Here is a 19,211-nt window from a genome sequence, read left to right as displayed (position 1 = left end):
TGCAATAGTGACTTGAACACAATGGGAGGAGCTCCATATTTTCTGATTAGATTAACTCCCACTTCACAAGATGCAACCTATATATGGTATCATAATCTGGCCAAAAATCTAGTGCTAGCACAGGTTAGAGGCCTTAGGGGAGAACCTACTAGTGTTGAACAAACCTCTAGTGACATATCAATTCATCTTTCAACCCCCATCAGAGAAGTTTCTATTTGCAGTATATTGTGATTAGCATAGAGACTCACATGTGGCCAAGGTTCAGAGAATAAGAGACTGCAGAATGTTCCACCATGTGGGACATTTACATTACATCTCCTGCTACCCATGATTAGGGATCATTGTGAAAGAGGGTTAGAGTCAGGGACTATGGTAGCCAGAAAATCATGACTTCTGAAAATAGCAGGGAAGCTGCACATGCAAACTCATAACAGTTTGACAACATGCAGAGGCCTGTGCAATCTCAAACCAGACAAATATTCCAGCATGGAGAGGAGATGTGGTACAAAGTGAGGAACTATTGGCAATTGGTGGCTGCTTAGAGGAGGAAAATCAGTTTTCTCCAAGGTGTGGGCCTTGGAATGAGGCCACATTCTAATGGAAGGCCACACATCCATGAGTTTATAGGCAACACAGATTGAATATAGTGGATCAGTTAAAACAAGAAAGATTACAAGGTTGGTAGAGGTAGGTCAGTGGAGTGGAATTGTATCCTCAACAAGTTTTTTTTTTAACTTTTTCCTTTTATTGAAGATAGATTCTATATTCATACAATACATCCTGATTATAGTTTCTCTTTCCTCTATTTTGCCAACTTCCTTCCCAATTTTACCTCACTCCAGATTCACCCCCTTTCTATCATTAGAAAAGAGCAGACTTCTAAGAGATAACCAAATATGACAAAATAAAATACAATATGATAAAGCAAAAATTAAAGATGACAAGTTATTTTTTAATATCTTTTTAAAAGTACATGTATATGCATAGGGGTAGGAAGCATATATACATGCATTAAAGCAGTTGCTCACAGAGGCCATAAGAGGTCATCGAATTCCTGGAGTCACAGACAGTTGTGGGTTATGTGACCTAGGTTCTGGGGCCTCTGCAAGAGCAACAAGTGCATAGAGCCCTCAATCCAATCCTGCCTTACAACATCTTGACAAATAGCCTTTCACTGTAATTACTACCTGTGAGATCAACTCAATTGTTACACCTATCAAAAGTTTTTTTTGTTACTGATTAATCTTCCTTGAGACACATATATTTAATTTATTTAGCCAGTAAAGTACTGACTAGAGAACAGCCTCCAAGATTATAAACAATAATGTAAAAGTTTTTGTGCCATACAATTTATTTCTCTGGCGTGGTTTCCAAGAGAGCATTGTGCATTTAAATTTACAAAAACTTGTTAAAAGTTTTGAGTGGTTGTTGCCCTTCATATTGTTGCCAACAATACCTAAGGGATGAAATTTCCCTGCACTCTTGCCAGCCTTTGGTATTGTGTGTACTGTTTTGTTCTACATTTTAGTCAGTTTCCTGGTGTGGGATGATAGCTTTTGTGCCCTTCTACATTGCATTTTTGTATTGGCTCATGTGCACAACCTATTTGCATACGGTCACCTAACAACTGTCTCTATCCCTCAATAAATGAACAATTCGCATCTTTTGCCCATTTCCTGTTTTTCTATTTTTTCCCTGTTCAATTTTAGGAACTTTTAATATATTCTAGACTCAGATTCTTTGTCACACATATGACTTACACGTATTTTCTTCCAATCTTTAGCTGTATAAACTTTTCACAGTCAAAACATTCTATTTTAGGAAAGCACTTTTCATCTGGATCTTTTATGGATTGTGGAAAGTTCTCTTGGCCTATTTCAAAGTGTTCCTTTTATTTAACTTATATTGTGAAGTTTAAAGTGAGAACATTTGACTTTGCTTTGCTTTTGCCTATGGATGTCCAATTGGCCTGGTTTATTCAATAAAGCCATGACCCCTGCTTGAGAGAATGCTTGTGAAATATATGAAGGGGGTAGTTCACTGTATGCGATGTAGATATTCATAGTTGGTCCCAGAGAAATACAGATATGTGATATACTACACACACACACACACACACACACACACACACACACACACACTATGTATACAAATATACATAATATCCTGAAGTTATTTTTTCAGTAGGAAAAAGAAATGAGTGTACTAACACAAAGGTTGACTGAGGAGGTTCTGTGACAATACTGTCAAGTAATTAAATTCTAGTCCTTTTGATATGCTCTAATCGGTGATATATAATTTCTGCTCTGAAATCAAAAACAAAAAATATATCTCCATTTTCAGGTGTGTGCAATCCAGCATGCTGGGAAAGAGTGTTTCTGTAAAGTTTGGTGTGTTCATGTGATCCCCTCACTCTCATATTTAAGGTTTCATATCAAGTGGTTCTTTGGTGTTTTGGACAAAAATCTCTGAAATAAATAAGCTAAGAAAATCCCCAAATGATTGATGAAAAAGAAGCAATTTATGAAGTTTTGAGATTAATGCTAGAAACCTAAACAGAATACACTAAATTAGACAATAGGCAAACAAAGATTAATAACTGAATATATCCACAGAATGCTGCTAGGAATGAGAAGCTGAAAATTATGTGGGTTACACTTTTTTTTTTGTTTTTGTTTTTGTTTTTTAGATTCCTGTTCTTTTAATGAAATGTATTTGGGTTTGTATTACCCTCTTAGATCCAATTAATCAAACACAAAAGCCTCTTCAAAAATATCCGGGGGAACTTATTTTTTTTACACATTTAGTTCCCAGCCACAATCAAATAATCATACCAAGGTGCAAATGAATGAAGGGAGACTATTGCCTAACAAATTTGACTCATTTAAAAACAAATGTAAACAGAGCCTCCGAGATGTATTGGTGGTTAAAGTGCTTGCCACACGGCATGAAGACTGGAGTTCAAATCCCCAGAACCCACACAATACTGTGATGGGAGTAATAACTTGCCTGCCATCACAGCACTTAGGAAAGAGAAAAGGGATTGCTGGGATAAGATGGCTAGCTACAGAAGCCAAATTGGCAACCCTGGGTTCGTTGAGAGACACAGCCTAAATGGAGAAGGTGGAGGGTGGTCAAGAAAGGCTTCTCATGTCAAACCTGGATATCATCAGGTACAGGCACACACTTGGATCTCTATCTCCTGCACATCTGTCCTCATATACATTTGATGATGCATACGCACATGCACATACATCATGCACACATAGGCATAGGAAAAAAATACTTAAATGACTTTTCTATTTTTTTCCTATCAAGTGCTTTTTTGATTACTTCATTTTCTTTGGATTCATCTGAAAAGTTACATATTTCTTCCATTTATGATATTCTGTACCACATCTAGGAGCATCCTTGAAATTATAAAATGGTTTGATGTTATTTTGTTTTCACTTGTGTATGTTTATGTGCCTTTGTGAATTTATGTACACTGTATGGGTGAAAATGCTTTAGGAGGTCTACAGAGGGTATAAGATTCCTTAGAGCTGTGTTTTCATGGGGCAGTGAGATGCCAGATTCAGGTGCTGAGAATTGAATTCTGGTCTGCTATGAGAACAGTAAGCACTCTTAACTGCTGACTTATCTCTTAAGTCTCAATTTTCCTGTATATTAACTATATATTTAGATGTTTTGTTATGATATTAAAAATCCTTATGAATATATTTTTATGTCTAACTCAAATTAATATTACAATCTTCACCATTTCATGTTCAGTTTCACCCTGTTTTACAATGATTGTCTGTTCTGTTACAGACCATCAGAACTTGGATATTCTTTAGAAAACAGCTTGCCGTTCTTTAGCGAGGCACACTCGTGCCAGTGAATCTCCCCAGTTGGTACATGACCATGCCAGACCTGGTGCTTCCCGTACACATTAACATCAAACCTATCATTCAATACCCTTTACAGAAATTATGAGCTTTTTTGGTAATTACTTTGAGGGGACTATAAGTTTTTAGAGACAGGAACTTTGCTCTATTCATTTTTAATGCAACACAGGTCCACAAAGATTACAAGTACTCAGGTCACGCCGACTGAATACATGAATAGACATATCTTTTGACCTAACACAGGTTACTTTCTTCTTGAAAATAGATTTCTTGTGTTTCTAGACAACAAAGCATAAATAAGAACAATTTCTGATTTTAGGCCAGTCTTTTCAAGATTCCAAACAGCTCATCTGTCTGACACTTTCATTTTTCAAATGCTTTTGCAAAACTACACAATCTTTCTGTATATCATTTTTTACCTTTATGTAATTTGGGCTTAGGTTGATTGAGTTCCTAAGGATCTTCACTTTCTTATTTTCAAGCTGAAATTATTTATGCATTTGATCAATATGGTTCTCAGCAGATGAGCTTATTAGTTTTAAACTCTGGTGACCTTTATATAGTAATCACAGCCAGTGAATAAAAAAGATATATGATTTAAATGTGCTTTCTGAATTAAAGTCAATTCATCTACGTATTTGAAAAAGTATAATTAAATCCAAAAAGCCATACATTTAGAAACACAATACCTTTTGTTTATATGTGTGCATATGATCATATGTGAGTAGGAATTTGAGAGAGAGAGAGAGAGAGAGAGAGAGAGAGAGAGAGAGAGAGAGAGAGAGAGGGAGAGACTATTAGCATTGGATTGGGCATTGCTCCTCAGGTTCTCAGGAGATCTATGCCTTATTTTTGAGTCAGGGTATCTTACTGGCCTAGAACTTTGGCTAGGTTAGCTGCATAGAAAGCCCTAATGGTGTGATTGTCTCTGTCCCTCAGTGATGAGTCACGGATGCACACAACCATATTGTTTATGTGCGTTTGGGGGTCAACCTCACATCCTCAGCCCTGTACAATAAGAACTTACCCTCTACCTAAAATGTGATATACGCATATCCTAAAACTGAATAATCACCTTCACTCTCCCCTCCTAGCTTTGGAGCTGTGAAAAGAAATTTCTAATCACTGGCCTCACCGTGTACTGCGTTGTGAGTAGTCTAGATTTGGAATCATTTCAGATTCTTAGTCCTTTTCTGAGTCTGTCTAACTGGTCTCTCTTTTGATATCATTCTTTCCTGGCAGTTGGGCAGGGTGGATCCCCTATAGCATTGAGAGTAACCTGTAACAGCTCTGGTGTTGAGTTTCAGCACGAATCAGTGATTATTCTGCTGCGTATGGACTGGGTCACTGTATCAGTGCTCAATATATATATATATATATATATATATATATATATATATATATATATATTTGGTTTTTCAAGACAGGGTTTCTCTATGTAGCTTTGCTCCTTTTCTGGAACTCACTTGGTAGCCCAGGCTGGCCGTGAACTCACAGAGATCTGCCTGGCTCTGCCTCCCGAGTGCTGGGATTAAAGGCGTGTGCCACCACTGCCCAGTGCTCAATAATTTACAACCTGTTTAATCTAGTTTTGTTAACATGATAATAGTGTCCAGATCATGGACTCAGAAATTTTCACCTATTTGTGTTAATCTAGGTCTGGGACATATGACAGATCCCCTCTGCCTTCATGTTTCCTTCCCATCATTTCCTTGAACACGGGGCATGCATTCAGGCCTTCTATGGGAGTTGTTGAAATACTCAGCAAATCTGAAAATTAGGCCAAAATCTTTAGCAAGAGTTATACTTTCCACATCAGGATTCAGTGGGTGTAGCTTGGAAGCACTGCGTTCCCAAGGAACTCAGCCTTAGCTACTTGGTTTATTGGAATTTTTAAAACTATATTCTTTCTCCCTGTAGTTCTACCATGGGAGTGAAAAATAGAAGAAATAGAGACCGTTAGTGGTTGCATTTGACTCTTGCCTTCATGGCAATCTGCTATGACTCAAACCTAATCTGCTCTCTCCACTTGCATTCTCTAAAAAGACCCTAATTCCATAAATAACATTATAGAACTTCATGGCTCTGTTTCCTGGCTGGCTCAAATTTTAGAAATCAATGTTTATCTCTTAGAAGGGGCCCTCAATATGATATCAGGTCTATGTAGGCTCATGAAAGAAGGGTTTGAAATTTTTGGACAAAAATTTCATTCTACATGGTATCAAGGATGTACTGATATCATTTAGTAAGGAGCACGCACGTGGCACACACGTGTAGCTGATCTTATAGTAGTTGTACCGATTGCAATCTGTGAACTGGAGATCCTGTCCCACAGACAGTGAAGATGCCTTCACACCTGGGATGGGGGAGATAGACAACTTTCTGGTGTCAGGTATCTCCTTCCACCTTGCTGAGGTAGAGTCTTTCTTGTTTCTGCCTCCCTGTCCCATATTTTCCTTCCTCTTTGCCACAGAAGTGTTGAATTAGGGGTGAGTGTCACTACACTGGATTTTTGTTTTTTACCTGGTTCCAGGGTTTACTTCATCAGGTTTGCACTTCAAATAGTTTTACTCAGCATCATCTTCTCACTCCACAGGTTCTCTACTCTGTAGCGTGCATAATAGTATAATATCTTACTCTAGTGAATCCTTCCTTTCTTGCTTATTGATAGATTTTCTCCAGATTCTCACCATTGTTCTCATGTCTGTGTCAGAGTCTACTTTCTATGGAAATGTAGTGATAATCTAGATGCACTATTTGGCTTTAGCCATAGTAAAAAGAATGTAAAATTGCACATGTGAACGGTTAAAACAATCCCATATTTTTTTATTTGATGTTTTCATACTCTCCCAAGATAATAGCATTATAATCTCTGCTTTGCTTCAGTCAAAAATTGGGTAAACTTAACAGGCAGTCAGGTAGCAGCATTTGTAGAGGACAGACCTTCAACATGTAATATTGGCTTGGATTTCTGGTGATCTCAGAAATATTTGGATACATCAGTGTAGAGACAAAGAGTAAACAAGAGTAATAATAAATAATAATCCAAGCACCATCTTTCTTGCAAATGTATGTTTGGCTTGTTAGGAACACTGAACATCACTACGTAAAAGAAGTATGTATCTGAAAAAAAAATCTATGCTCTAATATTCTGGGAAATATATTGTATATTGTTTAGAATATGGGTACTGTTAGCTTCTGCAGGTTAATGTCTTGAGGTGAAAGAGTCTGAAATGCTAGCAGGCCAAGGAAAGTACCATACACAGGACACAAATGTGTAGAAACTAGAGCAAACATAGTGGCCCCTGACACAAAACTGGTCACACTACAAACCAATGTGGGAACACAATATAAATAAGTAAATCTTTAAGAAACTGTATTTCTTTACATTTCTTTTAAAGTTAGCATGTGAAACAACACATTTCATTTGTACAAACCATATATGAAAATTTGTTCTAATTGCTCCTCCCACCCACATATTCACCATACTCTTTTTCTGCTACTCCGTATCAGTGTTCTACATTCATGACATATTCCATTTGCATTTTATACCTCAAGTTTCCTCCTCTCCCCCACAGTCCATATTCTTTCACCACACACATATACATGTAATACAACACAAAAAAACAGCACACACACATATATGCAATGCAACACCCATACAGCACACACACACACACACACACACACACACACACACACAGACACACACACACACACACACACACACACACACACTTTGCACTTTTAACTCTAGACCTATGGCTCTAAAGAGAGCATGGTATCTTTCTTTTTTCTAGCTTATTTTTGAAAAAAAAAAAGGTCTCTGTTTCCACTCACTTTCTCAAAAATGTCATGGTTTCATTTTTCTCTATGGAAGAATAAAGTCCAATGTCTATAAGAACCTTATTTTCTATATCCACTCAACTCTTTGGAGATGTGTGTGGAGATGCTTCTATTTCTTACTATTGTGACTAGTTGCAGCAGTAAAAACAGATGTGCATGTGCCCTTAGGTATGCTGACTTAGAATCCTTTGAGTATATACCCAGGAATGGAATAGCTGTGTCTTATGGTAGTTATATTGGTTTTAGGTTTGAGGCTAGCCACCACACCGGCTTCTGTAGCAGCTGCATCAGCTTGCGTTCCATCTGTTTTCCCTGAATCCTCCCTAGTGTTTGTTGTTGTTTGTTTTATTGATGAAGAAGGCACACCATGGGATGACATGTAATCTTAAAGCAGTTTGTATTTGCATTTTCTTTGTGTCTGATCTTGATACTTGTCTTAGTTAGGGTTACCATTGCTGTGATAAAATGCACTAACCACAAGCAATTTGAGGAATTAAGAGTTGATTTAGCTCACAATTCCACATGACAGTTCATTACCAATGCAGTAAGGGAGGAAACCCATTCAGGACAGGAACTTGGAGGCAAAAGATGATAGAGAGACCAGAGAGGGGTGCTGCTTACTGGCTTGCTCTCAAAGGCCTGCACAGCATGCTTTCTTATAGAAACCAGTCTGAGATGGTACCACTCACAATAACTAATTTTAAAAATGCCTTACAGATAAATTTTGTGGAGATATTTTCTCAGTTGAGGTTCCCTCCTTTCAGATAACTCTAGTTTGTGTCAAGTTGACATAAAACCATTCAGCCCAGTACTGTACTCTGTTTTCCAAATATTAATTGGCCATTTGTGCTTCATTTGAAAATCATCTACCCAGTTTATTAGCCCATTATTGATTTGATTATTGCCTTTGATTTTATTTTTAGAGTTCTCCTTAATGATATGGATTAACCTCCTTTTTGATGTATCACTAGAAATAATATTTTCTAATCTGTAGGCTGTTTTCACTCAGTTGATGGTTTCTGTCATCATAGAGAAGCTTTTCAATTTGATATAATCACATTTGCCAATTCTTAAGATTATTCTGGTGCTATTAGAGTCTTTGTCAGAAAGTCCTTTTCCACACCTATATCCTAAAGGATTTTCCTACAGTGGTTTCAAAGTTTCAGCCTTATATTCACTACTTTGGATTCATTTTAAATTTAATTTTGTTCAAGGTGAAAGATGTGGTCTAGATTCATTTTTTTCTTACAAGTATATATTGAATTTTTGTGTATCATTTATTGAGAAGGCTACCTTTTTCTCAACATAATTTTTGTCACATTTGCCAAAAATTAGGCAGCTATAGGTTGCTGTGGGATGGTCTGTATATCAAGTGTGTTGCTGATTGGTCAGTAAATAAATCACTGATTGGCCATTGGCTAGGCAGGAAGTATAGGCGGGACAAGGAAAAGAATTCTGGGAAGTGGAAGGCTGAGAGGGAGACACTGCCAGCCGCCATCAGGACAAGGAAGATGTAAAGTACCGGTAAGCCACAAGCCACGTGGCAAAGTAAAGATTAATAGAAATGGGCTAAATATAAGAGTAAGAGCTAGACAATAACAGGCCTGAGCTAATGGCCAAGCAGTTTAAATAATGTAAGAGTCTGTATGTTTATTTTATAAGTGGGCTCTGGGACTGGCGGGACTTGGTGGCGGGAGCTGGAGAGAAATTCTCCAGCAACAAATGGCGTCCAACGTGGTGGCAAGAGTCTCCACCTAAAAACGGAGAAAAAAGATTCTAAAACGGAGCTAAAAACAGCTCCTAGTTGTCTCTTTTAAGCTAGCGGCAGCCTGCATGTTTGAGCTACTATGGCGGGTTCCTGGCGTGCATGCTCAACCTGCCGCCGTATGGCGGGAATGAGGCCCCTGCAAGTATACTTACAATTTTCCTTAGTTATAATAAAAGATAAGTTAGATATAAAACCTTAAACTTACAAATAGAAGATAGATAGGATCTCTTCTTTAATATTGTAACTGTAATTCTTGCTTGATAATTGTTTTGTTATATATAATTTTACTATGTTAAAGTTAAAACCTTCCTTTTTAAGAAAAGAAAAGGGGAAGTGCTGTGGGATGGTCTGTATGTCAAGTGTGTTGCTGATTGGTCAGTAAATAAATCACTGATTGGCCATTGGCTAGGCAGGAAGTATAGGCGGGACAAGGAAAAGAATTCTGGGAAGTGGAAGGCTGAGAGGGAGACACTGCCAGCCGCCATCAGGACAAGGAAGATGTAAAGTACCGGTAAGCCACAAGCCACGTGGCAAAGTAAAGATTAATAGAAATGGGCTAAATATAAGAGTAAGAGCTAGACAATAACAGGCCTGAGCTAATGGCCAAGCAGTTTAAATAATGTAAGAGTCTGTATGTTTATTTTATAAGTGGGCTCAGGGACTGGCGGGACTTGGTGGCGGGAGCTGGAGAGAAATTCTCCAACAACAATAGGTATGTGGATTTTTTTGCAATTTATTATTATGAAAATATCTCTTAGAATTTAAGAGAATGGAATCATTGCTGGACCTCACAGTAAAGTTAAAAATACACCTTTAGATCCCTTAAGATTTAAAACTGATACCCTGTTATGTATTCATCCCATTTGTTTAGCCTACCATCAGATAAACAGTTTAACAAAAAACCTGACTTTTCTTGGATTCCCAATATAATCAGCATTTATAACCCGACCTAATTCATAGTTTAATCTTAAAATATATATTCTTCCATTATCCTGATCCAGAGAGCAATGTGTGTGAGTGAGTGAGTGTGTGTGTGTGTGTGTGTGTGTGTGTGTGTGTTTGCTATAATAATAATTTGATGACAGCAGAAAACAGGAAGAAAGCAAGTTTAGAAAATAAATATCCATCATGAATTTTGCAAGCTAAGCATGGATAGTGCTTGAAATCATTTTTTTTGTTATCTTGATCAGCTTGTATCAGTAAAATTTCATCCCTTATAAAATTTGGTTAAAAATTTCTAATACTATCCCTCATTCCTTCCTGTTATGATGCATTTTTTGTGATATTCAATAAACACACAAGAAAAACAACTTTGTTAGGGACATATTCACAAGACAATGTTGAGAGAGGCACATATTCACACATTCAGACTCATATGACAGACAGATAACAGACAGTCCAGAAACTATAAGTTACAGAGAGATATAAGACACAGGGAGACAAGTGAAGAACACAGATTTGGGCTCCCTCTTGTTAATGTTATTGCAAATGTAAATCCTTGGTTTATATCCTTAATGAGGCAACAGCACATTTGGGTGCCTCTAGGGCTATCTTTAATGCATTTAATCTATGTGTGGATTTATTCTGTTTGCTTTATTTTAATGTGTTGACCTACATGTCTATTTTTGTGTAGTGTCATGCTGCTTTTTTAAATCCTGGTTCTGTAGTATAATTTCAGATTAAGTACTATGGTCCCCCCTGTATTGATTTTTAACCTTGGATTGCTTTGGATTGTTGAGGTCTTTAATGCTTTCATATTAATTTTAAGATTGTTTCTTTCCTTGTTTATGTGAGTAGTTTAAATGAAATTTTAATAGAATACATTAAGTCTATAGGTAACCTTTGGTAATATAGCAGTTTTTTTAAATCTTATTTTAAAATTTTTTGTATATTAGTGTTTTGCCAGAATGTGTAGTTGTGAACCACATACATGTCTGGTGCTTGAGGAGGGCAGAAGAGTGTATCAGATCTTCATGGAACTGGAATGTAGTTATAGATAATTCTGAGCTACAATGTGAGGGCTGTAGACCAAAACCATGTTCTCTTGAGAACAGTAAGTGCTCTTAACCACAGAGCAATCTTCCCATTCTCTGTAGCCATACCTTTAATATTTTTTATTTTATTTTATTTTATTTATTTTTTTGGTTTTTCGAGACAGGGTTTCTCTGTGTAGCTTTGTGCCTTTCCTGGAACTCACTTGGTAGCCCAAGCTGGCCTCGAACTCACAGAGATCTGCCTGCCTCTGGCTCCCGAATGCTGGGATTAAAGGCGTGTGCCACCTCCACCCGGCCATACCTTTAATATTGATTTTACTAAAGCAAGAGCGTGGGAGAACTTTCCATCTTCCAATGTCTTCTTTGTGTCTTAAATGTTTCTTTGGTTAAGTTTCCTTGGTTAGTTTTATTTCTAGGTATTTCTGAAGTCATGGTTACTAGGAAATTTTTCTTTCTTTCTTACAAGATTTACTATTGTTACTAGAAAGGCTTTTGGGCTCTATATGTTGATATCATATCTTGCTTTTTTGTTAACTGTTCAAAAAGTCTAAGGTTGTTATGGAAGAATCATTGGACTCAGTATAGAACCAAGTCCACCTTTAAAAATACCTGAGAGTTGTTGTTTACTATTTGTATCCCTTTTATTTCTTTGTCTTTCTCCATGTTCTATCTAAGAACTACACTGAATACAAATAGCAAGAGTGGACACCCATGTCTCATTCTTAATTTTGGATAAAATGTATTCATTGATATCCACTGTGTAGATAATATCAGCAGGCTCTGTGTTTGTGATATGTAGCTTTTATTATATTGATATGTGTTCCTTCTATTCTTACTTTATTCAGAGTTCATATTTGAAAGGGATATTGAGCATTGTTGAAGGCATTATTTGTATCTGTTGAGAGGATCATGTGATATCCATCCTTTAGTCTTTTCATGTGTTCTATCATAATAGTGATGTGACTAAAATTCAAATTTTCATCTCTAGGATGAAACTGACTTGAGCATGGTACATGATCTTCTTAACTTGCTTTTGAGATTATGTGAAGAAGGAAGAAAATTTATTAAAAATATTTCTATCTATGACCATTGCAAAAAGTTTTCTTTTCTTTTTTTGGTGTATCATTATTAGATTTTGGTGTCAAAGTAAAAGTCAAACTTTTAGAATGAGTTTAGTAGTGCTCTTCTCTTTAATTTTTGAGTAGAGCACTAATAATATTAATCTTTCTGTAAAATAAAACTTCTGTAAAGTTTGTCAACCTTTAGCATTGTGTCCTAGACAGATCTTTGTGGGAGTGTGTGTGCATGCGCTCGCGCACGTGTGTGTGTGTGTGTGTGTGTGTGTGTGTGTATGTTTTGTTTGCTTTTGAGACAGAGTTTTGAATGTCTTATACTGACCTGTGCTTATCTCTATTTATGTCAACAAGAACAAAGTTGAACTACTTCACAGGTTACAAGAATTCACCACAAAACCTCTTTACATTCAGTGCTGGTGATCAAATTTAGGGCTTTGTATATATTATGTAAGTTCTTTACCACCTAAACTCCACCTCTTGTCCCAGTAGTTGTACTTTCTAGAGTGAAATTAATGAATATACTATATTTTACAAAAGTTGTATCTTTATAAATAAGGCATTATTTGAAGTTCCCTAAAAATTCTAATTAGCTTCCAAGTTGAATGTATAGTTCATACAGCTATGAAAAGTCTTCTTCTCCTTCTTCTCCCCCTCTTCTTTTCTTCTTCTTCTTGTGTATTTTTGATACAAGGTCTCAAGTATCCAAGGCTGTCCCTGAACTCTTGATCTTCTTGTCCCTCACAAGTACTGAATTTTCATATATTTGCTACCATACTCAACTTGAAAGGTTTAGTCTTAAAATACCTTTTTCTGTGTGCCAGAAGTGGAGAAGGAACTATTTATTCACAACAATATAGTAGAAAAAAACTGCATAGAATGTTAATTTTTTCCATCAATACCAATCATTTCATTAATTTTATTATAGCAAAGTATTCAATATATAATATAGAATTTTCTCATTTTCCTATCATTTTATCTGAGTTATTCAGATTTGGCTAACTTTTGCATCTATTCACACATAAAGGCTTAAAACAAATATTAAAATGAAATTGTACTTCTGTTCTTGTATTGCCTAAATTTTGGACAATAGGAAAGAACTATTAATATCAGTTTTTTGTATTGTTGTTTTGTTTTTTGAAACAGGATTTTGTTATTTAGCCCAGATTGCCTTTGAATCTACTATATGTTATAGGGTGGCCTTGGACTTCATAATATTTTGGACTTAGCCACATGAATGTTAAGATTATGAGAATATATCACCATGACTGTACTATATTACTTGATGTGGTACATTCATGGAAAGAAACAGTTAAAACCCTTTTGGAAAATTATGTGTCAAAGCATAAATTCATCTTCAAGTTGACATTTAAGAATATTCCTATGCTCTTAAATAGAAACTGACATTCCCCTGTATAATGTTCTATTCATTAAAAATTCTTATTATTGTTCATTACTGATATCATGTTGACAGGTAATGAGATTTTTAAATTCTTAATTTTATAAAAAAATGGAATAATTTCCCATGACATATCAGATGCACACATTAACTTTCTTCTAAGGGAAGAGAGAACATGAGAATTATTTTCAGTAGCCCTGTACTGTAAAAGTCCAGACATAAATAGGTGCTTCTATAACCCAAAGGCATGGGTGGGCAGAGATAGGAGGCTCTCAGAACATTATTGACTGCTAGCCTAATTCTAGTTCCATGAGTAACCCTTTCTCAATAGAATAAGATGTAGACTGATAAAACAGGACATACAAAATGCCCCTCTGCCCCATGCACATATATCACTGGCCTAAATCACTAATTTCAACTCACAACTTTACACATGCACAATAAAAAATAAGAATAGCTAAGTTGTTACTTTGTCATGAAGAAAAGACATTATTGTTTATATGCAGCATTCATTTCAATGTTCCATTCACTGTAATTAATGGCCAGTATTCCTTCCTCAAGTGTTAGAATCGCCAGTCTTTGAGCATGCCTTCAAGAATATCATCATCTGTAAGAGGCGCAGGCATGTGTCAATATATAGTATTGCACATGTCACTGGAATTGTTGACAGACATCATGTATTAGATAGTAAAGAAAGTCTTAAAACAGATGTATCAAATAGAAATATTCTATTAATTTCCCTTATAGAAACTCCATAAAAGTACTAAAAATACAAGACAATTCTTTGTACATGGAACACTGTAAAGTCATTAAAATTGATATTTGGTTAGGACTTCAGGTTCTAGGCAACACATTACCAATCAGAACATAAGATACGTAAATATTGAAGTCCTGGGTAAGACTATAATGTATGACATTTTTAGTACTTGAAAATAATGAGGTAAAACTCAACGAAGTATAATTATCTAATCAATATGATGGTTTTCTTGGTATTTGACCAACTTCAGACTTGAGATCAATTATAAAACTAGATGATAGTCAAATAAAATCTCTACTCTCTAAAGAAATTAAATAGTAGTCAATATATCCAGGACTTGAGGGGATCCTGAAGAATAGTCTTTCCCTATTGTTTTTCTTCTTGGGTTATTTTTTATTCTTGTTGTAAACTTTGCACACTACCAGGAAACAGATATATAGAGGCTACAACAGATACATGATGAATGTACTCCAAGGTTTAGGAAGAAGAAAATTGGAATCCAGGTCAATTAAAATTGGTAGGCCTGAGGGACAAGATTAAAGGACCAGAGAATAGTGAAGCACACATGCTAGCTTGACCTTCAATGTGAATTCAGACCTTGATTTATTATCAAATTCTGAGAAGGTGAAAGACACGGGAAGCAGCCATAAATCTGGCTTACAGACCTAAGAGAAATATAATGGAACACATGGACTTGACAAGGAACATCATGCTTGGTCAGTGTGCCTGACAAGCTACAGCCTAGGAGTAGAGAAAATATGAGGAGCAGTGGCTCCTTCATCTTGAACCCTATGCAGGCCTAGGACTTCAAAGGCTATAATTGCTGGTTGGACTAACTGGCTTCATAACCATGTCCTCCTCTTGTCCTCATAGCCACCCACTTAAACACTATACTTTTCATAGAGACTTGAGCTTCCAACCATGGGCTGTCATGCTCAATAAATTGTGGGTAGACCCCAAACATCCCATATTTCAATGTAGAAAATACCATGTGTGCTGCATCAAAAAATGTAATGACCATAAGCCAGGAGAAAGGATGAGACAATGTAAAAGCCACAAAAATTACAAGATTTGTAATTATTAGACATGGACTTTCAGTAAGCTAGACCTCATATGGTTCAGACATGAATAGAGAGAGCACAGGACAGAAACAGGTCCTTAAAAGAGTTAAATAAGTTCACACCCACATCCTGGGTGTGCTGACACTGACTGTATTGAAAACTGAATCTAAACCTTCTGTTTGTCACTAAGTTTAGACTGATCAGTTTGTTATTTCTATCCATTTATTGCACACTCTTAATCTCCATATTTATATGTGATCTATAATTTTTTCTACGTTATCTGAAAGATCATTCAATCACTTTTTGCATTTATAGAAGGAAATGAGATGATATTTAAAGGAGGTACAAGATATTATATATAATGGTGCCATGAACACTTTTCCACACATTTGCATATGTAACTATATTCTTTAATAATCTTGATATTTTCATGAAATGTGATACATTTATTTCAGAAAATTATGATTAATTTCCACTGTATATGTATCTAAAACATGTTTTCTTTATGTAAGAAGTTTAAAAAGAATTTTATATCTAAATTTGGAATGAAAATGATATTGATATCAAATGATTAAAAGTTTGAAAATAATTTGTGAATTCTACAAACTCATTATTTAGTAGTTATTGAAGAATCAAAAGTTCTTTCAAATACATGAAAACAGATTCCTTAGGAATTGTTATAACAATGTAGTTGTCCCAGAATGGAAGACTTAATCTAAGGATGGAGAAATTCTTCAATGAAGTGGGGGGTGGGATGAATTAAATTTAACATACTCATATGAACATCAAAGCACAGTCCATAGGTCATCAGACGTAATTAAGTAATTTTGAGTCACTTACTCGTGTATGTATTTTTCTAAGTAAGACCATAACTCTTGGCAAAAGAAGAGTGTAGAAGACCCTTCTAGAAAACATAGCAGGCTCCATGTGCCTACTTCCAAGGCACAAATGAATTTTATCTTTACAAAAGTGCAAGAAAATATAGTTTTAAATGTTTTTTAATTGTTATGCATGTACACACGTGTGTGTGTGTGTGTGTGTGTGTGTGTGTGTGTGTGTGTGTGCATGTGTGCGTGTGTCTGTTCTGTCTGTCTGTCTGTCTGTCTGCCTATCTTTCTGTCCAGAATATGTGTAAATATAGGTACCCATGTATGTGTAAACATAAGATATCACCTTTCTGGGAGTTGTAGTTACAGATGATGTGACTTATCCCAAGGGGATTCTGAGCAACAAACTCAGGTTTGAACCACTGAGCTATCTCTCCAGACAAAGATAATATAAACATTTTAAAATATTTAGTCATCAAGTTTTATTAGAAACAGGATAAGAAAAAATCTTAGATCAAATTAGGCTTAATAGGTTGGGATATTTGGGTTACAATGGTTAGAAAAGTGTTTTCTAGTTAATTGTCACATATGGGTGAGTAGCCTATGGACACTAAAACAGTCTAATTGGTTGGAGTTTTGGGGTAGTTTTATTTTTATCACTTAAGAAATTTATTATGATTACTATTGGAGGTCATGATAACAAGATAATCATGCAATATTTTATGTGTTTATTTCTCAATTTCTAGAAAATTCTTGTCTCAGTAGTTAAATTAACACATTTTCTAGTCTCATGAGTTAATTATATTTAATCATGAAAAAACAAAATAATAATTCTTAGAATGAACAGAAGAGGGCATATATGAGATGGATAATAAAAATATAAAGTACAAATTTTGTATTTTCCATGGTAACCTAGGAAAGGAAATACTTGTAGACTAATTCTCAGGTTACATAGTCCCCATTACTGGTGACAATAAGTATAATTTCTTTAGATCTGGCCTCAGTCCTTTTATTTTATCTCTTAGTAGAAAGTTTAGAAGAAAGACTATCATATGTGGCTACGCTGCATCGCATGAGGAATGTTGGTTTGTTCAAAAATATACATTTGCAAACTAATTTTTCTACAAGATTGTGTAGCACCTGGGTACAGCTTTGGAATACTCTCCGATATTTCAAATGAATAACAACTTGTTTTTTTTTTTTTTGTTGCCTCAGAAGTAAAAGCCAGAATTTGAGCAAGTGTTAGATGTGTTGTGTCTTATGCTTCACTGTGGCTGTGTATCATGTTTATGAAGACATAATAAATAGTCATAATAGAAAAAGGGTAGTTGGAATAAAATAAAGTGGTCCATCAGGTGCTCAGCCCAAGTTTATTACTGCAATGGACTTGGGTTATAATTACCAATAGAGGAGAGAATAACTGTAAGTTATTTTTATGTAAAAAGCATATTATTCTAAGCCAACATAATAGCAGAGTTTTTATGAACCACAATAATTGCACTGAAGAATCACAGAGGTGCATTCTCCTGAAAGAAGAAGGTAGGTGTTGATAAGCTACTATAGAATTTTACAGGCACAATGAACAAAAATAATTGTCATGGTAAAATAATATAACACATTAACTTTTGTTGCAATGCATGAGAGAGATTAAATTATGAAATTGAAAACACTTATTAAGTAACAAGAAGCATTTATATCACTTTTAATGTCTACATTTTGAAATGACATGTTTTCACTGAAAATTTTATTTTCAATAATTTTTATTATCCTTCTTGGTGGTACTTGGGAAATGGTTTCTGTCATGAGGCTGTTTCTCTGTAATACTTCAGTGAATTAATTTAGGAGGCAATAATAGCTACAAGTATTTATTTCAATATCCTCTTTATGGAGCCCTCATTAGGATTTGATCTGAAGTCACTATGATTTTATCACTGTATCTGATTTTACCTTTGGAAATTTAGATTAAAGTCCAATGTTATTACCAATTAATGTCTTGTAATAAATAAGTAACCAATAATAATTACATTATATGAATTCACATTGGAAAGAAATGACAGACTTTTAAAAATGAACCCAGCATCAGGCTTATAGCACTTATCATACACACACACTCACATACACATATGTATTTATGTGTGTATGTATTTTGTAAATAATGTGTTGGTGTCCTCATTGCCATAATTCAAGAACAAAATGTTACATATTTTAATAAATTTATATAGATTCCAAAATACAGCTACATAAAGATGAACTATATAGATTTGAAGTAAAATGAGTAGCACTAGGTACTTGGATATATCCACTTGAATATAGGAAGTGTATACTGTTATGGATAAGCATACAGTGCAGCATGAATCTGAGCAAGGGGATCACAATTTTATGGTGACCAAATTTAAGGCTAGCTCATACTACATAGGCCCTGCCTCCAAAACCTATCAACTACGCAACAAATAAACAGAAAAAACAAAACCCAAAGGTTTCTGACATATTGAGCTTGCAAATAGAAATAAAAACAGAAATCTATTTTTATGCCTATCTCTAAAAATATTTTCCAGATAAACATTTGGAAACTCACTGTGATAAGCACTTGAAAGCTAGC

Source organism: Peromyscus eremicus, chromosome 3 (genome assembly GCF_949786415.1).
Source record: "Peromyscus eremicus chromosome 3, PerEre_H2_v1, whole genome shotgun sequence".
NCBI lineage: Eukaryota > Metazoa > Chordata > Mammalia > Rodentia > Cricetidae > Peromyscus > Peromyscus eremicus.
This window is presented reverse-complemented; position numbering follows the sequence as displayed.